The sequence below is a fragment of the Papio anubis genome, chromosome 11 (genome assembly GCF_008728515.1).
Source record: "Papio anubis isolate 15944 chromosome 11, Panubis1.0, whole genome shotgun sequence".
Classification (NCBI taxonomy): domain Eukaryota; kingdom Metazoa; phylum Chordata; class Mammalia; order Primates; family Cercopithecidae; genus Papio; species Papio anubis.
In genome coordinates, this window is record NC_044986.1 from 122,723,183 (window position 1) to 122,748,739 (window position 25,557).

General features: G+C 43.7%; 1 long non-coding RNA gene across 1 annotated transcript; it reads right to left on the reverse strand.

The window, feature by feature from the left end:
- Window positions 1–479: 479 nt before the first annotated feature.
- LOC110744062 lies at window positions 480–23,562 on the reverse strand. Its single transcript, XR_002524142.2, has 2 exons — window positions 23,035–23,562; window positions 480–1,862 (listed from the first exon to the last, which is right to left on the reverse strand). It is a non-coding gene; the product is annotated as an uncharacterized LOC110744062 (long non-coding RNA).
- Between the last annotated feature and the right edge of the window lie 1,995 nt (window positions 23,563–25,557).

A 25,557-nucleotide genomic window follows, 5' to 3' on the forward strand; every position in this document is an offset into this window, starting at 1 on the left:
GGGTGCAGGGCCGGACAGGGAGACCAGAAACCACCTTATCAGATTTCCCCTTTTATATTATCTATGTTTTACAATAAATCAGGCTGTAATCTTTAATTGGTGAGCCAGGTGAATTAATGTAGGTCTGGTTACAGAGTTAGTGTGGTGTTCATGCAAAATTAAATGTGCATGGCCCCTTTGCGAAAATTAGGATTTTAAGACAGACACAGCACAACTCATGCCAGTTTATCTCCACATGTTACACCATGGCCAGAAGCTGTGGGCAGCATATATGTGTGTGTGTGTGTGTGTGTGTGTGGTGTGTCCTTTGTGTGTGAACATGTGCATGAGTGCACCTCTGCATGTGGACATATCTGTGTGCATGTCAAGGGGAGCTCACCATAATCTCAAAAGACACAATACTGAACCCTGTAATCCTGAATGTGGAGATCCCTAAAGATCAAAATCTGAAAAATATTATTCAAGAAAGAAATAATTTAAAATTCTTTAAAAGGTATATTTATTTACATGTTAAAAGGGGGAGATTCATTTGACCAACCTGACAACACTAACAGGTACTTTACTCAATAAGATAGGCAGCAACAGCATTCATATTTTCACAAGCGTACACACCCAGGTACACAAACGTGGTCACACGGGCATGCCAGTTACAAGCAAAACTGAGGGGCCCCATCTAAGAAAGTGGCCCAGAAGCTCACTCTCTAAGCACGTATCACTGAGGTGGGCAACTGTGCACCCAGCTGTATAACCACCATCTTCTGCCACACTGCGACGGACATTCCAAGTCTTTTGATGAGACGGATCAAAAACCACGCGTATGCCACGGTTTGGTGAAATGTTCTCGCTCACGATGCAGATGTGGGAAAGGGACATCTCTTTGTTTACTGAGGAAGTCACACGCACAGCGCTCATGCACAGTGAAAACACAGGCGAGAACATAGTCTACAGAGCTGCGTTTGCAGAAAATGCACTGGACAAATTAGAACTCTCTCAAGCCCTCCACACAAGGTAAACCTCCAGTATTGAAAATGATGCAAAGATGAAATACACCACAGAGCAAATGTTTTTTTAAAAAAATGCTGGCGATATAAAATAGTGAAAAATAAGTAAAAACAGAAAAAGAGACTAAGCTAAATTAAAAGAAAAAAATTGACATTTGAAAAAGTGTCTTACAGAGATAGATTATGGGCAACTATGGGAGATGGGCTGTAAGAGCCTGCTGTTCATAATTATTAACTGTATTTTGAAGTCTTTCATCGAAATCAATAGCTGCTTTTTTTTTTCTTTTATGACGTGGTTCTCCTTGGAGAATACATTCACGTGCATTTTCCGCGTGGTGCTGCTCCAGTTGGAATTCCTCTATGAGTTGACATGCGCGGCCGTGGGTATTTCTTACTAAGTTTTCCCGTCTTCTGTGCTGCGCTCCTGTGTAGTTTTGGGCATGCAGAAACCCACTCTGGGTGCACTCATGCGCGGACCACAGATGTGTCAAATAAGCCTGAACAGCCACACTGTTGCCTGAGTGTCTTCCTATCCTACCTCACTCGTGATTATTTTCCAACCAGCCAGAAGCCTCGTGGACTCCTTCAGGCAAAGGCAGTTTTGAATCATTAAAGCTCCTGGAATGTCATCAGCTGGAGGGAACGGGACTGCCGACAGTGGCACATTTTAAATTGAAGTTTTCCTTGTCATACCTCGTGGCCAATCCTCTCATCTGAATTTTTCACCTAATGCATTGGGATGTATGAAAACGAAATAAATGTTATTGGAAATACCTTGAAATTCACCGGTAGAAACGTTGGTTGCACCAAATTTCAAGTCTGTCATTATGGTTTGGAGATTCCATTGGAATTCATAGTATTCTGAATAAAGAAAGACAACAAGGTGATAGTTCCTCCTAATGCCATGCAACTATCCTGTGATTGTGATTTGGGGGGTTTTAGTTGTTCAGGATTTTAGACTTCGGGGATTTTGATCTCTTGAGATTGTCTTCCGGGGTTATGATTCAAGCCTGGGCATGTGCTCCATCTGTCCATTCCTTCAGGGTGGTTTTACATGAAATTACGGGAGATGGTGAGGACCATGCCATGCCTGTCCCTCCCTGAGAGGCCCACAGAGGAGCGCCACCCATCGGAGTGGGTGGGGTTCTGCAGGAGAAGGCACCGAAGCCCACGCGCTCAGAGTCACTTTGCTGTCTCCCCTGCGCCACTGAAGAAACGCCCCCAGGCAACATTAGGTGTCAGATGCAGTGACACAGTCGTGAGGGCCTGAGTTCCTGTGAGGCGTTCCTAATACAGTTCGCTAAGGAAAATCACAGGGAAGCAGACAGCGCAGAGCTTATCAAGGAGGGTGGTAATAAGGGCAGTGTTGGTGGCTACACACCAGAATATCAGCCAGTCTGGAAGGTCCGGGGAGCAATTCCTAAAGGACTAGAGAAAGAGGGGCAGAGAGAAGGAGAGAGAGGGAGGGACTAAGAGAGAAGGAGTCAGAGAGAGAGGGGGAGAGAGAGAGAGAGAGAACAGCAGCAGGACAGGCAGGTCTGCGCTTCTGCTAGGAGCTGTCCTCCAGGAGCCAGAGCCTCTACACAACTGTGTGTGGATGCCCGGGCAGGGGAGCAGTGAGTGAGGTCAGCAGTGACCTACGGTAGTGGTCCCCATTTGTCATCTGAAGTTTTTAGGGATGTCTTCATCATCATGCTTGTAAGTGGGGAAAGTTTGTACCAAGCAGGAATCTTTCCTAGTTTCATGGTAAAAGTTTGATATATAAAAAGAATGATATTTATCCTACATATAAGCAGGAATTCTTTTCCTCCACTTCCCTCCTGATCAGGCTCTGCTGCACAGATCTCTCTGTGGGCCCTTGAATGCCCTTCTCTCTTACTGGGCTTCTCAGAAAATCTCACGCCTCCGTCCTGCCTGAGCAGACGCACGTCCAGTTTCTGCCCTCTCGCTCCAGCACCCACTGGGTTCCGCTGAGTGCAAGTCCAGTGTTTTGGCAGCAGTCAAAGCCTTTAGTTTCATCCCTCTTTTTGGCCTCATTAAGGAAATAATTTGCCTCACAAGGGAATGTAGTTTAAGAGTCCTAAGGCTGAAATTGCTCCTATCTGGTGAGGATGCAATGTAAAGAACAGCCTGCAGGCCCGTACCCAGTTGTATATGACTTATTAACCATGAATCCCTCTGTGTTAAAATTCTGGTTTTATCCAGCGGAAGACGTTGGTACTCACTTGAATAATGACATCTTCAGTAAATGTCAGCCATGCTAATTTTTTGAAATATTATCTACCGGTAGCTTACGCTGGTTTCACAAACAGTTTTTCGCTTCTTCTACTGAAGAATGGGAGATGATCAACACACTGAATGATTTTCTCTTTAACATGGAGTAATCTATCTGCTTCTGTATAAACTGCGTTCCATTTTTCTTGGCATAATGGCTTCCTCTTTTGATGAAACGAGCCTTTTGCATTTATGAAAAATACGTGTGGCCGGGCGCGGTGGCTCAAGCCTGTAATCCCAGCACTTTGGGAGGCCGAGGCGGGTGGATCACGAGGTCAGGAGATCGAGACCATCCTGGCTAACATGGTGAAACCCCGTCTCTACTAAAAATACAAAAAAAAAAAACTAGCCGGGCGTGGTGGCGGGCGCCTGTAGTCCCAGCTACTTGGAGGCTGAGGCAGGAGAATGGCGTGAACCCGGGAGGCGGAGCTTGCAGTGAGCCGAGATCGCGCCACTGCACTCCAGCCTGGGCGACAGAGCGAGACTCCGTCTCAAAAAAAAAAAAAAAAAAAAAAAAAAAGAAAAATAAGTGTAATGTTGGCTTCTGGCTGAGATAACTTAACAATTTCCTGAATTCAGATATTGGTAGAGTGCATGTAACAGCAACTAGTAATTAAGGCGGTATTGATTGGTTCAGCCTGGTCTAATCATAGACTGTATAATAAATCATAAGGCGTTTTGCAATTAGGAAAATCCATACTAAATAACAAAGTACTGTTATCTTAGTAGCCTTAATAAGTATGGAGTCATGCATTATGGAATAATTGCTACAACAGAATGTACCTGTTTCGAATCACTCTCCATTCATCACACGCAACAAACCTCTTGTTTTCCTGGAAACTGCTGTTCTGGGTAAAAGGCACTGGTGAAATACTCCACTAATATCCCCTGAACGCTTGTTTCTCCTCTAGGAATTTTCCATATCTTCAAATGCTAGGAGAGCCTTCTCCCTCCATCCCCACCCAGGGAGTGATTAAGGGCTCCATTACTTCAGTGGTACCCACTAGGACCGCAACATTTATAGTGCTTTCAGCATTTCCATTACAGACCCCTAATAAATGACCAGCTATAAAGCAAAATTGAACCAGCTGGGAACAAAGTTGGCATAAAGAGATTTCAGCCTGAGAGTAGGTATTCTTTTTTATGAAGATTTTTCCATTTAGTTTTAAAATATATAGAAGACTTTTATTTACATTTGCCATCTATTTCGCAGAAAAAAGTACAAAAGAGAATTGTATTACTTTAAAAATTCGAGCTTATATTGCTTCTAAAAAAAGACACTGTAAACAACTTTTATCTGGATTCCTGTGTAGTTTTAATAGAGTCCTTTTTTCTTCCATGACATGGTTCAATTTATAGCTATGAAAAGTTAAAAGGCTATGAACTCTGTGGTTATCATCATTTGACTGAACCGTGTTTCGAAAAGACTCTACGTGTTTTAGAGCTGCAAGGGATCATGAGATTATTTAATGCAATAGTCATTTGTGAGAGGAAGGAGCTGAGGACACACGGAACTTCCCAAGGTTATACTGACCATGTGAATTACAGAGTTGAGGTTCTAACGCAAGGCCTAGGAACTAAACCTCCACACCCAGATCTGCATCCAAAGGGCAGCTGCCATCCAGTGTCATCCCCAGTTCCCAGCACCAGGGCCCACGGCTGAACTGAGATTGCCCAGTTCTAATCTCTCATGACCCTTCACTGCTCTGCACTTAGCAGAGCCTTCGCGCTTACTCGGTTGTGATGAGACCTAAAGTCAGACATGTTCTGTGGGACTTCCAAAGGCACATGGCAGCCCCAACAATGGGTCAACCCTGCCATCCCCGTCGCCCTCATTACTAATACTGATGGAGCAATGCCACTGCTGAGGACCCCTGGAGACACTGTGCGTGTATCATTGACGCTCACGCCATCAGGAGGGTGCTCTGATTGATGCAAACCACAGACCAGAGAAGGAACCTGGGTGACTGTCCAGATGGCAGTTGATCAAGCGGTGGGCCTTGTCTGGGAATCCAGCCTGGGGCTCAAACCCTAGACACACTAGACCAACTGGGATGAAAGCATTTTGCTTTGAAAATTATGCATTTTGAAAATGGTAAAGTGTTTGTTTACATTAAATTATACAGTTCTCTTAGTGATCTATGGGCTCCAATTTTTTTTTTTTTTTTTTTTTTTTTTTTTGAAAATGTGTTCCTTTTGTGATTCTGATTTGTTACAAATGAAGCCACTTTTGCAAGATGATGACAGTGAGAGATGTCTGGCCTGGCCAGCTCCCTCTTGATTCTAGCCTAACAGGCTGGCTGTCTTCCCTCATTCCTGGGCATAGGCCAAGCTAACCGTGGGAGAAATTTAGTTCATAGTTTAATTGTGAAGCAAGAATGATTATAAGTTCCTCCCTAAAACTGGTTCCTTCCTTGTCTGGGGCTGAAACTGACTTTGTAAGACTAATGCAAGGGTACAAGATTAGGATTTTGTGATGGGCCTGGATTCTGCTATAATGTAGGAATAGTTTGTATAATCTCTCCCTGCTCAGGAGTCAAGTGGCCAGAGATCACAAGATTTGTGACTTCCTCAGTTGCTCTTATAGGTAACAAGACTATTGTAGAACCTAAAATTGGTCTTTTGAGATGTTTTTCAAACTTTTTTAAAATTATTATTATACCTTGAGTTCTGAGATACATGTGCAGGACATGCAGGTTTGTTACATAGGTATACACGTGCCATGGTGGTTTGCTGCACCCATTAACCCATCACCTACATTAGGTATTTCTCCTAATGCTCTCCCTTCCCTAGCCCTCCACCCCCCAATATGTCCTGGTGTGTGATGTTCCCCTCCCTGTGTCCATGAATTCTCATTGTTCAACTCCCACCTATGAGTGAGAACATGTGGTGTTTGGTTTTCTGTTCCTATGTCAGTTTGCTGAGAATGATGGTTTCCAGCTTCATCCATGTCCCTGCAAAGGACATGAACTCATCCTTTTTTATGGCTGCATAGTATTCCATGGTGTATATGCACCACATTTTCTTTATCCAGTCTCTCATTGATGGACATTTGGGTTGGTTCCAAACTTTTGCATTCTAGCAACTGACTGAGCCCACCCGGATTCACGACTGGTGACTCAACCGGTTCCCTGGACCTCACCAAGAGGTGGACTCAGAGCATGAGGACTGCACTCAATGCTCCTGTGATTACATCCCCAACCAACCAGCAGCACCCATTCCCTAGCCCCCTGCCTACCAAACTGTCCTTAAAAAGCCCCAACCTTCAAGCCTTTGAGGAGACTGATTTGAGTAATAACTGTCTTCCATGTGGCCAGCCCCATCTTAGTTAAACTCTTTCTTTACTGCAATCCCACGGTCTCAGTGAACCAGTTTCGTCTGTGCAGTGGACAGAGAGAACCCATCAGGCGATGACATGTAGACCCAGTCGTTGACACTGAGGCCGATGGAAGAGCAGGAAGCCCCACATTGTTCATTTATTCACAACACACGTGTATTTTTCCAACTACAGCATACAATATAGTAATTGATTTAAGCTCATCTATTAAAAATGCTATACAACATGGTGACTGTAGTTAATAATAATGTATCGTATACTTGAAAATCACTGAGTAGATTTTCAGTGTTCTCACCACCCACACAAAAATAAGTATATGAGGTAATGCACGTGTTAATTAGATCAAGTTAGCCGTTTTACAATGTATACATATTTCAGAATACCATGTTGCATGCCATAAATATATAGAATTTTTGTTTGCCAATTAAAAATAAATTAAAAGAGCATGGAAAGTGAGAAAATGCTATGCCCAAGAGGAATCTAAGGAAATTAGACAACTGAGTATAACAGGATCTCCTGGATAGGTTCCTGAAACAGAAAAAGGGCATTATGTAAACACTAAGGAAATGTGAAGAAAGTATGGCAACAGCAATGTACAATATTGGTTAATCAATTGTGAGAAATGTACTTTACTAATAGAAGGTATTAATAATTGGGGAATTGACCATAGGTTGCAGAGGAACTCTTAGTATTATCATTCCAACTTTTCTACGAATCTAAAACTAAAGTAAAAAGTTTGTTAAAAAACAAAAACATTATGCTAAATAAAAGAAGTCAAGCACAAAAGACCACGTCATATGATTCCATTTCTTTGAAATGTCCATAACAGGGAAATCTAAGAGACACAGAAGAGACCAGTGCTTCCTGAGGACTGGCAGTGGGGTGGGGTGGGGGCGGGGAGGTGGAGGGGAGTGCGGTGACAGGTAACAGACATCAGCTTTCTTAGATAATGAGAATACTCATGTTCTACAAGTTGATTGGTGATGGTTGCACATATCTGTGAATATATTTAAAACCATTACATTGTACACTTTCATTGGGCAAATTGTATGGTATGAGAATTATATGTCGATAAAGCTTACTAATTTAAAACATGCTATAAACTAAGAAGTCATAGGGAGCTGTTGAAATTTACAGGGTCAGTAATGAGCCCTTTTCAGACGAGTGCTTTCAAAGGGCCAATAAAATAAACACTAAATATCAGTCTTCATTAGACATCAATATTCAAAGACATAAATTTTATTAAAAATATGGTCATTCAGATCTGTTGAATTAAACTCTGTGTAAATTTAGAAACCTCATAAAAAGGAAATCTATCTTTCTATATATGTATACAGATATATCTTTTAAGTGTAAACGGCTGAATTAAAACACTTTTATTGTGAGGGTTTACAGAAAAATACAGTGCACATAAAAAACATGTATTATTTATTAAACTAAAGAATAGACCCTCTGACTGTTAATATGGAAGGCTTAGCAATAATTGTATTCACAAAGCACAAAGGTTTAACAGTCAGCAGATTCGATCTGTGAATCACGGCTATTGAGCCAACCACTTCTTTTTGTTTTTTAATTTTATTTTATTTTATTGATACAGAGTTTTGCTCTTGTTGCCCAGGCTGGAGTGCAGTGGTGCGATCTCAGCTCACTGCAACCTCCGCCTCCCGGGTTCTCCTGCCTCAGCCTCCTGAGTAGATGGGATTACAGGTGCCTGCCACCAAGCCTGGCTAACTTTTTTGTATTTTTAGTAGAGACGGGCTTTCACCATGTTGGGCAGGCTAGTCTCAAACTGCTGACCTCAGGCCATTCACCTGCCTTGGCCTCCCAAAGTGCTGGGATTACAGGCGTGAGCCACCGTGCCCAGCCTGAGCCAACCATTTCTAAAGGCAGGAGATGTGAGAAGGGACAAAGGCTCTCTGGGTGATTCCCCATGAACAAGCTTCCGACTTTGCACCTCGGCTAATCCCAAAGCTCGTGTTTTGCGTTTCCCTAACATTCCAGAGGTTTTCTTGGTTTGCATCCTGGCTTTTCCTTTCTCCACTTAGAGAGGCTTCCTCACCTCCCCGGCCTCTCCAGGCACCCTTGTCTTCGTCCCTTCCTTGGCTCTATTCACTTCCTTTTCCAACCTCCCAAATGTCTGCTTTCATTTTTTTGTTTTTTTGAGATGGAGTCTCGCTCTGTCGCCCCGGCTGGAGTGCAGTGGCACCATCTCGGCTCACTGCAAGCTCCGCCTCCCGTCTTCACACCATTCTCCTGCCTCAGCCTCCCGAGTAGCTGGCACTACAGGCACCACCATGCCCGGGTAATTTTTTGTATTTTTAGTAGAGACGGGCTTTCACCATGTCAGCCAGGATGGTCTCAATCTCCCGACCTCGTAATCCGCCCGCCTCGGCCTCCCGAAGTGCTAGGATTACAGGCTATGGGACATTATTTAGCATGTATCATGTTTATTGGTTAAAATGTGTTCCCCCACCCTGGTTAAAAACAGCTGGGTTGAGTTTCCTGTTTATTTCTACAAGATAGTGCTTCTGAATGTGGGGCCGGGGCTGGCATCACAGGAGAACTTGTCAGAACTGCAAATTCTCAAGCCCCTCAATCCCCCCAGGCCTACGCCTCTGGAAGCTCTGAGATGGGACCCAGAAGCTGGGCCTTAACAAGCCCTCCCAGTGTTTCTGAGGCATGTTCAGGTTTGGGAACCACAGGTCTAAAAGAAACAAAACCCATTCGAGGACATTTGGGTTCTCTCGTTCCCGACCCTCACCGTCTGCTTTGTGTACACTAAAGGACAAACGGCACTGCATTGTGAAATGCATGCTAAGGCGGTGGAGGGGAGGAGGCCCGATGATTCCACTACCTCAAAAGAGCATTCAGACTTGATGTTGCATCAGAATCACCTGGAGAACTTGTTCAAAAACTCCTATTTGGTGGATCTGAAATGGGCCCAGGGCCTGCATTTGTACCAAGCTCTCATGGGATGGGCCCAGGATCTGCATTTTTGCCAAGCTCCCATGAAAGCTGATGTGACTAATCCAGGAACCACACGGGTGTCAAAGAACACACTGATTTACTCCTTGGTTGATCTGGTTAATTGCTGTAAGGGGAAAGAGTCCCAAATAACACACGGTGGTGCCACTGTGACGATAAATAAAGAGGAGAAGAATGTTCCCGACAAGCTCGTGCTGGAGTCATTCCACTGTGCTTATCTCTAATAACCAGAAGGGAGAAGACATCAGGCCTGAGAGATGCTCTTCCTCTCCAGCCAGCTGACCACGGCTGCTGTCCCCACCACTTCCCCAGGCTTCCCTTGCCTCTTCGGATTTAACGGAAGTATTGATAAGGCCAACATTCAAATTACCTGTAGTCAGTTCTACATTCTTCCCACCTTGCAGCACTTTTAGAACTTTTCGGAAAGTCACTTCTTATGTGTGTAGCAAGACGGAAAAATAAGCCAGTCCTATCAACTAGGAAGGCTGATTGATCAAGAAGCTTTCAGATAACATTATTAGCTTGTCACTATTGTGCTAATGAGAATGAACAATGTAACTCCCAATGACATCTTGCCTGATTCAGTGTTGTTTTCATGGTTGAGTGAGATGATACCTGTAAAGACATTTAATAATGTGCTGGATATGTCTTCCCATATGACTCCTGTAAGTTACCCTGTATCGTTTCACAATGGTCTTCATTATCTTTGTGGTAGAGATTGATTTGCTTTGTTTCCTGTATTGCTGTGCTGGTGTGGCCTGTTATTATTTAGTGAACTAATATTTGCAAAGTTTGTTTGTTTATGAAAAGAAATCTAGGAAAACTATTTGACTGTCACTTCCAACCTCTGGATAAGATTTGCAATGTCAGATTTATTCCCTGTAATACAATCAGCAAACTAATAGTAACTCTGTATAAAAATAATGATTTTTCGGCTGGGTACAGTGGCTCACGTCTATAATTCCAGCACTTTGGCAGGCTGAGGCAGGTGGATCACCTGAGGTCGGGAGTTTGAGAACAGCCTGGCCAACAGAGTGAAACCCATCTCTACTAAAAATACAAAAAAGTAGTCAGGTGTGGTAGCAGATGCCTGTAACCCCAGCTACTCCAGAGGCTGAGGCAGGGTGAGATGCTATCTCAAACTAATAATAATAATAATAATAGTAATAATCTTTACAAAAAAACGTGTGGTCTACATTTAATTTTTGAAAATAGTTTCACTCCTCTTATTTCATCTTCAGGATACCTCCTGAGATAAGTATGTTCCCCTCAATAATAATAGTAACTATTATTATTGGGTACTAGAGAACGAGAGAGGAGATAACAATAGATCCCAATAATAATAAACATATTAAATGATATAAATATATAATGTAGATATATTATATAATAAATATTATTACTGGGTTTTACTGTGTCCTCCAATAGAACTAATAATAAATTATAATTTATTTATTAAATAAATTATAAATTATGTATTATTTATAATTATCTGTAATACATAATTTATTACAATAATAAATTATGATCAAGAGAATTTGAGATAACACAAATATTTGTTGTGGGAACTAGAACTAAAACCTGCCTTCCCGGCTCACTGTTTCTTATTCTTCAGTAAGATCATCATCGTTTCTTTTTCCTCCTGAGACCAGAGACCCACTCAACGCCACCATTCGGAAACTCATATATGGATTACTTGCATTTTTTCTAATTAAGAACTTTAGCAAACTTAGTAGATTCTAACCTTAAATATGTTAAATCTGCTACTCAGAAATGAAATAGTCACCGGGCGCAGTGGCTCACGCCCGTAATCCCAGCAGTTTGGGAGGCCGAGACGGGCGGATCACGAGGTCGGGAGATCGAGACCATCCTGGCTAACACAGTGAAACCCCGTCTCTACTAAAAATACAAAAAACTAGCCGGGCGAGGTGGCGGCGCCTGTAGTCCCAGCTACTCGGGAGGCTGAGGCAGGAGAATGGCGTGAACTCGGGAGGCGGAGCTTGCAGTGAGCCGAGATCACGCCACTGCACTCCAGCCTGGGCAACTGAGCAAGACTCCATCTCAAAAAAAAAGAAGGGGAAAAAAAAAAAAAAGAAATGAAATAGTCAATCTGTAAATAGAATTAAACAAAAACCAAGTCGTTATTTTCCCACCGCTCATTTTTGTAAGCATGTATCTTGCTAAATTTTGCAATCTGTTTCTTACTATGCTAGACACTGTTGAGGACACAAAAGTGACCACAGAAGGGTTTCTCATTGGAAATGATTGTGATCCGGGTGGATGAGATGAGGACAGGAAAGAGGGGACCAAGCTTACCGTCAAGCTGTGAATCTACGCGCGTTAATGAACATATCTACAAGCTGCATTATTCATTTAATTAAGAACAAGGTTTACTCTTTTCTCACAGGTTAAAAAGCTTCAAGTTAAATAATATTGCTGATGTGCTATAGGGAGTTGGTATTACAGTTTTATCTCTCTACTCCGGGGTCCATTATACCCTCACACGGTACACATGGCTCCATTTAATGGTAATGGAAGTCACACTTGGGTATTGGAAAGATAATTTTCCCCTCTAGAATTTGCACAAGACAATCCTTGAGGGAATAATATTTTTTACAGCCCAGTCATTGCCCTATCTGGACCCAACAAGTAACTCTGCACAGTAATTAAATAAGCACAACAGGCAAATTCAAATTTCAAGAGTCTGAGTTTTATGGTTACAGATGTTCTTCCCAACATAGTCTATTCAGCAGTTCCTTGGGTCATAAATGTTTAATTTTTAATCTATTTTTTATCGGTTTTGTGCAATGCAGGCTGCTAGTATACCAAAAGAATTTTCACTAGTGCATTTTACATGCAGGAAGTTTGCAGTAATAAAAGTTTTAACAAAATAAAATCAAGTATGTTCCCTTAAGAGAGTGAACATTGCTTTAGCTGAAAACACAGGTCAATGTCCTTATTCTAGAACAGGGACTCCACAGATCTCACTTACAATATTGTTTGTGAGTAGCAGTCTATTTGCAGACTTAATATCATCCAGGAATCACACGACTTAACTTGCAGATGTGTTATTGAAAACACATAGAGTTACATCATCTATTTGCATGGCAAATGTCCTTTGAAATGATTCACAGACTCGAAACAATAGTCATTTCAGGATATATTTATCTTTTATGACTCAAACACCTGCCCCACTTTTCAGGGGATCTTATGGTATAGACAATACGTGCAGATAAAAGGTAAATTGTTGTTAAAATACCACAAAAAGGAACTGACAAAAATCATAGCTGACATCACATGTTTGCATATTTATCGGCAGCTATCAACTTGATTTTTAGTTGCCCTGAACACATATTAATTATTACATTATACTGTGGGTGCAGGAGTGAAATCTTCTGTTGAGTTTGCTTGTTTTTGTAACATACAACACAGCACAGGGCCTGACAATTTACAAATGATCACTGAACCTCCCACTGACTTTGACATACCCAGAACCTTATCTCAATCCCTCCTTCGGGTAGACCTGCCCAATACACCAGAAGACAGGGTGAGTTAATCAGCACATTTCGGCAAAGAGACTTACTGAAAGTGAAAGGGGGCAGGCTCTTCAGTCAAAAGGGGAACTGGCAAAGGAACTAATGGGTACCACTGAGACCAAGACATAAAGGCCAAGACAGAGAGGAGACGGGGGCCGAGCTCGTGCTCTCCCACTGCACCTAATTCCATTGTCCTTACAGCTCAGAGCCTCCCTGAACAGCAAAGACGCTGCCTGGCTGCCTTCTCTCCTGCACTGGGTCTCCCTGTCAATTCCAGAGTTGCTGTTGTTATAACACACAGAATAATCTTGCTTCATACCAACAACACCCTACTTCCCCCAGTGTTCCTAACACCAAAACATCATCTGTCCTTCCATGACGAATGTTCCTAACACCAAAACATTGTCTGTTCTTCCATGACGAATGTGAATTTTCGACTGCACTTTGCCCTTTCTGATGACAAGGTTACAGCCCCTGGCTCATTTAAGGGAAGGCAAAGCTCCCATGGCTGTAGGACTCTCTGAGAAGCTCACATGCCTCCGGCAAATTAAACACCGTGATCTGTTCTCTGCAGAGTCCTTCCAGAGCTGGCTTTTCCTCCTGCTCAGTGGCTCCCAGAGGGGGCTGCTTTTTCAAACCAAGTAGCCTATGGAAATATTAAAGACGCTATGAGTAATGATGCTTGTTCTTCATTATTGTGTTTATTTTCGTTTCTAGCACTTCGGTTAGTTTATAACTTTGTTTACAGTACTTGATCAACTTAAAATTCACAAATAACCCTTTCGACTCTGGAGGGAGGACTGAGGTTCCAAAGATCTCCACCTGAATTCCAGCGATCTGTTTGTTGGACAAGAGCAGGTTATTTGCTGGGTCTCTGGTTTTCCTTTCTTCTCCCACAGTAAAGTGTATATTAATAAAAGTACCTAGAACATAGGCTGGGCACAGTGGCTCATGCCTATAATCCCAGCACTTTGGGAGGCCAAGGTGGGCAGATCACCTGAGGTCAGGAGTTTGAGTCCAGCCTGACCAATATGATGATACCCCATCTCTACTAAAAATTAAAAAATTAGCCGGGTGTGGTGGGTGCCTGTAATCCCATCTACTCGGGAGGCTGAGACAGGAGAATTGCTTGAACCTGGGAGGCAGAGGTTGCAGTGAGCCGTGATTGTGCCATTGCACTCCAGCCTGGGCAACAAGAGCATAACTCCATCTCAAAAATAATAATAATAATAATACCTAGAACAGAGGTCAGTCTCAGAACAAGTGGAATCTGGGGTTTCATCTACTGCCCCAGCTAAGGAATGGTGGTGGTCAGGTAAACCCAAACAGCACCGATAATCTCACCAGTGGCTCTGGGAGGGGGAAAAAAATGAAGGTTTATCAACTACAGGAGAGAAAGGTATGAGAGTTGGAGAAGACAAAGATATTGAATTCAAATTACCTTCACTTAACGAACCAGGACATTAAGTGTTCAATACCCACAGGTTTCCATGGTAGCTGTCCGTCCTGACTCAGATTTCACAGTAACAGAGGTGAGGAATTCGTCTGAGAGTCCCCATTGTCACAGAGAAAGAGTGTGTGGGCTCATCAATCTTGTGAGAGTGTACATCAGCCTCTCCAAACAAACACAATTAAAAAATAAAGGGAGGAAAGCTGTCACTTGAGGGCCTTGAGTGTACTTGGTGGATAAAATACTTTGTTCCTCGTGGAATAAATCTCTCCACTGACAGATTCAGAGTATCATTCCCTATTATTGCTAACGAGAGTTAAATGCCTATTTCCTATGCTCTGATTGGAATATTTCCTCTGTGTGCTTCTAGAAAGACTTGTTCTAATCAGATATGTATTTGGGAAAAGGGATACAATTGGAGTTAACTAACTCTTTCACTGACTTGAGTTTTGTAGAGCAATGGCACATTGATCAACTGGAACAAGACATTCGTCAACACCAGCCCCATACACAGTGTTCTTTGTTGTGAATATGTTTTCGATTTGCCTTGCAATGCAGAAGTGTTCAATGCTAAATTCAGGGTACACCCCTGTATTAGTTTGTTCTTACACTGCTAATAAAGACATACCCAAGACTGGGTAATTTATTTAAAAAAATAAGTTTAATGCACTCGCAGTTCCGCATGGCTGGTGAGGCCTCACATTCATGGTGGAAGGTGAAGGGGGAGCAAAGGCAGATCAGACTGTGCCATGGCTCCTATTAGCCACAGCTGGAGTGGTTGGAAGGCAGGGCACCAAGTCCTTTGACTGCATACAGCAAGGGGCCCCTGAGCCTGGCCCAGGAAACCATTTTTTCCTCCTAGGCCTCTGGGCCTGTGATATCAGAGAGCTGCCACAAAGGTCTCTGACATGCCCTGGAGACGTTTTCCCCATTGTCTTGGTGACTAACATTTGGCTCTTTGTTACGTCTGCAAATTTCTGCAGCAGGCTTGAATTTCTCCCAAGAAAATGGGTTTTTCTTTTCTGTCACATTGTCAGGCTGAAAATTTTCCAAACTTTTATGCTCTGCTTTCTCTTGAACACTTTGCTGCTTAGAAATGTCTTCTGCCAGATACCCTAAATCATCTCTCTCAAGTTGAAAGTTCTATAGATCTCTAGGGCAAGGGCAAAATGCTGCCAGTCTCTTTGCATAGCAACAGTGACGTTTACTCCACCTCACAACAAGCCCCTCATCTCCATCTGTGACCACTTCGGCCTGGACTTCATTGTCCATATCACTAGAATTTTGGTCAAACCTATTCAACAAGTTTTTAGGAAGTTTCAAACTTTCTTACATCTTTCTGTCTTCTGAGTTCTCCAAGTCTCTAGGAAGTTCCAAACTTTCCCATATTTTCCTGTCATCTTCTGAGCCCTCCAAACTGTTTCAACCTCTGCTTGTTACCTAGGGTCAAAGTCACTTCCACATTTTCAGGTATCTTTACAGCATACCCCACTACCTGGTACCAATTTACTGTATGAGTCTATTCTCATACTGCTAATAAATACTTACTCAAAACTGGCTAATTTATAAAGACAAGGAAGTTTAATGGACACACAGTTTGACATGGCTGGGGAGGCCTCACAATCATGGCGGAAGGTGAATGAGGAGCAAAGTCATGTCTTACATGGTGGCAGGCAAGAGAGAGCTTGTGCAGGGGAACTGTCCTTTATAAAACCATCAGATCCGTGAGACTTATTCACTATCACGAGAACAGCATGGGGAAGACCCACTCCCATGATTCCATTACCTCCCACTGGGCTCCTCCCACAACATATAGAGATTTGGGGAGTTACAATTCAATATGAGATTTGTGTGGGGACACAGCCAAACCATATCAACCCCTAAAACAAACCTGTGAAATAGAAATGTGCATTTCTGTGTGGCCAGCAAAATCAAAGCTCACTCATTTTAAAATCTCTAGTCGCATTTCAGTATAAAGTTTTCTGAAAGCATTTTGTAAAGGTAAAGGAAAGAAGCTAATTTAAGCAGCAACCTTTGAAATAATTCATATTCATTAAACCACAAGTAGAAGGAGGGACCTTGAGCTTGGGAGGCATTCTCATATTAAACTCCTCATCCCAAAAAGGAACTGTCTCTCAGGTAAGAAAAGATAAGGAGTCTAAGCTCTTTCTGAATAGATCCATAGGTAAAAAGTAGAAAATATTAAAACACTGGGAACCCAGAGAAGTCCATACAAGAATCAGGCCTTTAGGAGTAGGACTCTAGCTGAAGCCTGAATTTGGAAAAGCTTTTGGAAACAAGCTCTCCTAGCACAACTTTCTGGGTCAGGGACCTCACCAAAGCAGTTTTCATGACCCGGCCATCAGCCCCCGAGTCCAGTCTGCTACACTGCAGCACATCGGGCTGCTGCTCTAGGATTAAATCCCTTAGCACGTCTGCTGCACTGCAGCATGTCGGGGCTGCTACCCCTTAGCAAGTGCCTGTTTTCCTCAAGTAACTCACACAATTGGCAGCCTGTAGTATGCCCTGTTGTTTAAAGGATGACTGGGAATTTTTTTTAATTAATTAATTTATTATTATTATTATTATTATACTTTAAGTTCTAGGGTACATGTGCATAACGTGCAGGTTTGTTACATTTGTATACTTGTGCCATGTTGCTGTGCTGCACCCATTAACTCGTCAGCACCCCTCCACTCATCATTTACATCAGGTATAACTCCCATTGCAATCCCTCCCCCCTCCCCCCTCCCCATGATAGGCCCCAGTGTGTGATGTTCCCCTTCCCGAGTCCAAGTGATCTCATTGTTCAGTTCCCACCTATGAGTGAGAACATGCGGTGTTTGGTTTTCTGTTCTTGTGATAGTTTGCTAAGAATGATGGTTTCCAGCTGCATCCATGTCCCTACAAAGGACACAAATTCATCCTTTTTTATGGCTGCATAGTATTCCATGGTGTATATGTGCCACATTTTCTTAATCCAGTCTGTCACTGATGGACATTTGGGTTGATTCCAAGTCTTTGCTATTGTGATTAATTAGACCATCAAAGCCCTGGACTAATAGACTATTGCCAATCCCATCTCTATTCCTGCTCATCTCTTCTCCTTCCTTTCCATCCTCTTTTTTTATTGATCTGGTAATTATTTGATTAAAAAAATACACCCTGATCAGTCTATCTCCAGCAGTCTGTCACCATCTAAATAGTTTTTGAGGTCCCAATAATTATGCCAACTAATGGCTTCCTTGATTACCTTCATCCCTAAAATCAGGCAGCATTTAGACAAAAATTACACATAATTTAGTACTTCATCATATTTTGGTATTATTTCTGTAATTTCATGTGTTTTAGCGTTGTCTTTCTAACCTGGGTACAAGATCCATGAAACTTTGATCATTATCCTGCATTCCCCCAAAGAACCTAGAACAGAACACAGCACAGGATCCATTGACTGATGGGCTTATTTACTGATGTGACCCAGAGGTGCTCATAACAAGCTATAAATATGAAATCAAGACATTCACAAAATAAAGAGATCGGCCAGGCGTGACGGCTCATGCCTATAATCCCAGCATTTTGTGAGGCCAAAGCGAGACGATTGTTTGACCCCAGGAGTTTCAGACCAGCCTAGGCAACATGAAAAAAACCATCTCTACAAACAAATAAAATAAAATAAAAATAGCTGAGTGTCATGGCACATGCCTGTAGTCCCAACTACTCAGGAGACTGAGGCAGGAGGATCGCTTGAGCCCAGGAGTTCCAGGCTGCAGTGAGCAATGATTACTCCACTGCACTCCAGCCTGGGTGACAGGGTGAGACCCTGCCTCTCAAATAAAATAAAATAAAAAATGAAAAGATCAACATTACAAGGAGAATAAAGTATTTGGCCCAGCACTGAGGAGATTTTACTTAGGCAGATTTATTTCTTTTAATCAGTAAATATTGCAATCCTTAACAAGAAAGTAGGAGACCCAAAAAGAACCCCAGTTTTATAGACTGGTTAGAAAGAAAGAGTGGACCTAAAGCTTATGGCCAGTAAATATAAATAAATAAATAGCAAAAATTCCAACTGCAATGATATGATTAGCACAAGATTCAGACAATAGAATGAATGGTATTTGACGTCTACATTAAGAAATTTCTACAAAATCAAATAATTGGATCTGTTATGAGTGAACTAAGGTGAAACTCTGTAAAAAGATAACTCAAGAATGTGACATTTCCAAAAAGATAGTACATTTAGAATGTCTGCCGGAATAAAGAGACATAGCTGTTTTATAACTTAGGGTATTAATAGAAAACTTGAGTTGTGGCGAGGCCAGCCACCTGGGAGTCAGCTACCATGGGAAAGGTGGTTTGCTACTCACAGATCCCAAGAGGAAGAGGTGGGCACGGCCCCAGGGCCATGCAGGGAAGCCCAAGGCCAGAGGCAGAGGGAGGGGAAAGCTGGCAAGAGCCTTTATTACGGCTTCCATAGCAAGGCAGGCTTAGCAGGCTTAGGTCTGGCTAGTTAGAATAAATTCTGGGGGCTCTGGGGCATACGGACTGGCCTCAGTTGTCTCGGATCTGGTTGTGAGGTGATTAGGGCAGATGAATAGGGTAGAGGTCTTGAGTGTGAGAGTATGATAAAAAGGTGGTTGAGATGTGGCCCCCGGATGCATCCTAGTGGAAAGCAGAACTTCTTCCAAGAAGAGGAGGTAGGGAGAAGGAGGCCGGAACCATTGCAAGGTGATTCAGGCACATGACAGGGTGGTCCAGAAGATTATGCGTCCAGCATGCCCATATAGAGCAGATGTCAAAGCATCACATTTGCAGAGCTGGAAATGTGATTACTATAGTTGCATGGACACAGCACCTGTTAGGGATACATAAAAAGTAACAAGGGAACATAACCTATGAATTTAACTATTTCACCTTGAACAGGGTGGTATGGTTTCTGTGTCCCCACCCAAATCTCATGTCAAATTGTAATCCTCGGTGTTGGAGGAGGGGCCTGGTGGGAAGTAATCGGCTCACGGGGGCAGATTTCTCTCTTGTTGTTCTCATGATAGTGAGTTTTCACAAGATCTGGTTGTTGAAGATCTTGTGAGATCTTCAAATCTCACTATCTTCAAATCTTCAAATCTACTTCCCCCTTCACTCTATTCCTCCTGCTCTAGCCATGCGGGATATGCCGGCTTCCCCTTCGCCTTCCGTCATCACCGTAAGTTTCCTGAGACCTCCCCAGCCATGCTTCCTGCACAGCCTGCAGAACCACGAGCCAGTTAAACCTTCTTGCCTTATAAATTACCCAGTCTCAGGTAGTTTTTTCTAACAATGCTAGAGTGGACTAATACGACGGGTCTGAGAATCAGGTCACTATTCAAATGGCAGAAAGCTACCTACTATTGAAATATGAAATCAAGCCTACTGCCTGTGCCCTGGCCTCTTCTACCTTTGCAGCAGAAAAGGAAGCCAATTTACAAACAAGATAGAGAAAGCTAACAAGTGACCAAAATAGATTTCGATTGTAAGTGAAATAAACTTAACTACAACATTGAGCCCATAACCTTGGTAGTAAAATAAAATGAAGTGAAAGAAGCGATGCTGTAATAACAATTTAATATTCACCAGATTGTAAAGCGAATCTAGGAGGAATCATTGTTCATGCAAGAAGAAAATTACCACCCAATATAATCTGTGGTGAGACATATTCATGGCCACCCAGAGAGCCCCAAAATCTAAATGGTGATTTTCTTTAAAATGATGGCTGGGCGCTGCTGGTGCTTAATTAATTTCTTCATGCCCTCCAGAGTAGGATGAGCTGTACCTGCTTCAAACACGCCTGAGGATGAGGCTATACCACAGGAACTACCTGGATTGCAGGAGAGAGGGGAGTGGGTGGCCTTCACCAATGGCCACTGAGTGATTGCATACTGGAAAGGCATTGGTCTAAAACTCAGAAGGCCTCAGTTCTCACCAGAGCCCTGCCCATAGGCAGCTGTTTGATCCTGAGCAAGGAATTTAGCTCTTTTCATGTGTTGAAATACTGAGGTTTTTCCATATCTCAGAGAAGTGGGTAGGATTAAAGGATTTTTAAATTTTCTTCCAAAGCAGCCATTACACTGACCCACAGCCATCATGCCTGAGCATAAGAATATGCTGCCATTGCCTAGACCATTACCCCTTCTCCTGTGTTGTTGGCCAGAAATGCCCCAGACACTTCATGGTACCTTAAAACTTATTTAGAACATCCACAAGCAACTCTTTAGGGACACCCTTACCCTTTAGGTATATAAATGCAGGCTGTTACTAATAGGAAAGTCTTAGTATTGGATCACCATGAACACACAATGGCATTCAAGGTATTGTGCAAAGTTGTTTCTTTTTTTTTTGAGGCGAGTCTCTTCACTTGTCACCAGGCTGGAGTGCAGTGGCACCATCTCGCCTTCACTGCAAGCCTGGCCTGGTTCAGTGTACATTCTTTCCTGCCTTAGCCCCGAGTAGTTGATCATAGGCCACACCGCTTCCGCCATTTTTTTTTGTATTTTAGTAGAGACGGGTTTCACCTGTTAGCTAGGATGGTCTGACCTCCTGACTCGGTGATCCGCCTCGGCCTCGGCCTCCCAAAGTGTAGGGATTACAGGCGAGCCATCACACTGCCAACAAAGTTTTTTGAGACGGAGTCTCGCTTCTGTCGCTTCAGGCTAGGAGGCAGTGGCTGATCTCGGCTCACTGTAAGCTCCACCTCCTTGGTTCACGCCATTCTCCCGCCTCAGCCTCCGAGTAGCTGGGACTACAGGCGCCCGCCACCACGCCCGGCTAGTTTTTTGTATTTTTAGTAGAGACGGGGTTTCACCATGTTAGCCAGGATGGTCTCGATCTCCTGACCTCGTGATCCACCCGCCTCGGCCTCCCAAAGTGCTGGGATTACAGGCTTGAGCCACCGCGCCCGGCCAACAAAGTTGTTTCTTATTTTACTTGTTAGCCCATTCAGAACTAACCTCATGTGCACCTCCAGGAGTCCCTCTTCTCTCCCATTACAATCACTCAAAGTTATTCCCTGGATCTCGGACCTTCTTCCAGCATCCTGGCTTCAAACTGGAAAAGCAACACTAACTATTGCATAATACCAGTCTTGTACACTTCTGAAGACTTCAGGTTCTTTAGAATTCCATTCTATTAAAGGTTCCCACCCTGAAAGGGGCTAGAGAACAGGAAGGAAGGAAGGAAGGAGGGAAGGAAGGAAGGGAGGGAAGGAGGGAGAGGAGGGGAGAGGAGGGGAGAGGAGGGGAGAGGAGGGGAGAGGAGGGGAGGGAAGGAAGGAAAGGAAGGAGGGAAGGAAGGAGAGGAAGGGAGAAAGGAGAGGAAGGGAGAAAGAAGAGGAAGGGAGAAGGGGTCGCTCTCTAGGTTATTAAGGCAACTTTGTTGAGAAACTATGCTTGCGTTTAAATATGAGATTGTCCTAATATTTGGGTTTTCATAACTCAGAGCTTCAGTCAGGTACATCACCGGGCTCAGCCAGATATACGAATCATCTGCTCCTGGGTCTAATAGGTAATGTACTTGGCCACAATCTTAGTTTTCTCATAAAGAAACTTCATCTTCTAGGCTTCCCCAGTAGGATTCTGTAAAATCTGTTTATCCCTGCCCCTAGTAAACGTGTGAGCATATTATTCCTTCCCCTTCTCGTGTCTGCATTAGCACAGCTCATTTCAGTAAGGCCATTCTTTAAATACAGCAAATAAAAGACCACTTGTTCTTCAGCTTTAAAACTCTTTTCTATTATAAGCACATATTGCAGAATTCTATACCTTTTGTGTCCTTGACAAACTACTAGAGAACTTCTGAACATTGGTTCCCACAGAAAGACGGGGCCTCTTCTCAACATAGCAACACCACCCTCCGCCTACGGCCGGGCCTTCAGCTATACTGACACCCAGGTCCCTCCACCCTGGGCCTCCAGCAATACACACACCCAGGTCCCCCAACCCTGGGCTTTCAGCTATACCCCTCCCAGCTCCCCAAAACCCTGGGCCTTCAGCTATGCCCACACCTGGGTCCCCCCCCCCCCCCCCTGGGCCTTCAGCTATGCCCACACCTGGGTCCCCCCCCACCCCACCTGGGCCTTCAGCTATGCCCATACCTGTGTCCCAGTAAACACCTCTTGGCTCATGTCCCTCAATTTTCGATTCTCATTCTGACGTTGCTGTTACCAAATGATCCTCTTCCTCTGTCCAAAGTAAGCTTAATTATTTTGAATGGTTTGCTGTTTTTCTCCCAGACCACCCCTGTCACTCCCAATGCCACATGCACCAGGGTTCCCCTGAGCCCACGCTCCAATCATGAGACAGCAGCTCTGCCCTCTTCCTACTCCCAAGCGTTTGCAAGCGTCTATGGTTTCATTTCTGTGACTGTGAATATCTATGAGATGAGATCTTTGTTTATTAATATCTATATACTCCGACATACCTGACTCTTGGATGTTTCCAGATAAACGTTTATCGAATTGATGCAAATTACTCCTGAGACTGTGGCAGCATCCCTGGTGGTGACCCTTCTGTGTTCTCAGCGCGGTGTCCTCCTTTCCACTCTGACTCTTAGCACTCCCTGCCTGACTCCATCTCTGACGGCAGTGGGGGTGGCTGGCGTGGAAAACAAAAAAGCTCTAGAGACCTGAGCTGTAGTCCTCGCTCTGTCACTCGCGGGCCATAGCGCCTTAGACACATATTGTGCCTATCTGTAAAATCAGGGCTTGGCCTTGCTGGGTAGTTTCCAGCAGCATTCTCTGAAGGAGACCTGGAGCCCACCCTGGAGGCAGAGGGAGCCAGAGGAAGGTGCAGCCAGTCTCCCCTAGCCCCAGGCCCAGCAGATCACCCACCACTGTGCTGCTTCTACAAAAATCTCACAAGGCTGTAGAAGGCTGTGTATTAGTCTGTTCTCATGCTGCTATGAAGAAATACCCAAGACTGGGTAATTTATAAAGGAAAGAGGTTTAACTGACTCACTGTTCTGCAGGGCTGGGGAGATCTCAGGAAACTCGCAATCATGGCGGAAGGGGAAGCAAATATGTCCTTCTTCACATGATGGCAGCAACAAGAAGTGCAGAGAGAAAGGGGAAAGCCCCTTATAAAACCATCAGATCTCGTGAGAACTCACTCACTACCAAGAGAACAGCATGGAGGTAACTGCCACCCAGCCCCATGATTCAATTACTTACCACTGGGTCCCTCCCACAACACGTGGGGATTATAGGAGCTACAATTCAACATGAGATTTGAGTGGGTACACAATCAAACCATATCAGCTGGTCTAGGTGATCCCTCAAGTTTCCCTCAGCTTCCCGGCATGAATATTCCTATTCATGACCACACTTCCTGCTGCAGCAACAGCCATCCAAGCCAAAGCAGACACAGAGTTAAAAGCCCAGATGCATGAAAACATGCTGAATCCCACTAGCCATTATGAAAATGCAAATCAAAACCACAATGAGATACCACTTCACAGCCACTAGGCTGACGGCTATAAAGACAAAAAGCAAAAGATAAAGTTTTGTAGGATGTAGGGAAATTGGAATTCTTGTGCTGGTGGGAATGTGAAATGCTACAGCCACTGTATAAAAATAGCATAGCCATTTCTCAACAAAGTAAACATGGAATTAGCTTACGATCCAGCAATTCCACTTCTGGGTATATGCCCGAAAAAATTGAAAGCAGGAACTCAGATGTCCTAACAGGCACGCTCACGGCAACATTATTCACAATAGTCAAAATGTGGGAACCTCCCCATTGTCCATCAACAGACAAATAAGCAAAACATCGTGTATCCATTTACAGTGGAATATTATTCTGCTTGAAAAGGAAGCATAGACACGTGCCAGAACATGGATGAAGCTTGCAGATAGCATGCTAAGTGAAACAAGCCAGACACAAAAGGACTAATACTGTATGATTCCACTCCTAGGATGTCCCTCAAGTCATCCCATTTCATGGAGACAGAAAGTGGAAGCGGGGTGGCCAGGGGTTGAGGAAGGGATAATGGGGAGTCAGTGTTTGATGGGGACAGAGTTTCAATTAGGGAAAGATGTACACTTTCCAGACATGGATGGTGTTGATTTTGTTGCACAACAATGTGAATGTACTTAATGCCCCTGAAGCGCACACCTAACAATGGCTGAAATGGTAAACTTTATGTTATGTTTTCTAGTTACCACACTAGAAAACCCTCTGGATCCCGGTTCCAGGAAGGATAACCTGTCAGATAGGAATGAGAAAACGCATCCTGGAACAACAGCTGGGACTGTCTAGCTGGTGATATTTACTGACCAGACTTGTGCATGTTTCCTCTTTGGCAGCAGAGCCCCCAGCACCGCGGTGGCCAGGCTGTGGAGAATAAAAATAGAGCCTCTGCTTTTAGCAGTGTCTTTCATAAGTTGCAAGCACTGACACTTTCATGCAAAAAGCAACACTTTCTTTTTGTGCCCTCGGAAGGGGAGTCACTCCATATAAAATTGCTCTTGACACGTCGGACTATATGCCTAGTTAGTAGCACTGGGTTCCTGCCACTTCCCTAGAACCTCTTTTTCAAAATGCATTTTAACCACAAAGCTGCCCCAGAAGCAAACTCCGTGAGTCTGATGCTGCCAGTGCACCTACCTGCGCGCACACAGCTTCAGTGACTTTTCTGACACTGGCTGGAGCTTCGCCTTTCCAGCTGGATTGAGGATTCAACAGGGTTACCTGAATGTCAACCAACTTTTGCTTTTTAGGGGCAAACATGGTTTGCTGGTGTTCTAGAAGTATACCCTATTCATTGCAAAAACCGTGCGTGTATGTGATGTTTTACGAGTCTACTCAGTCAATCGCACGACCTAGCTACACACCTTCAGATAGAAGTTCCCTGAGGACAGGCCCCTTATCAGTGTTTTTCAACTCTGTGCCACCAGCACATGGTTCACAAGAGAAGCTCAAGCAGTCAGCACAGTGACATGACGTC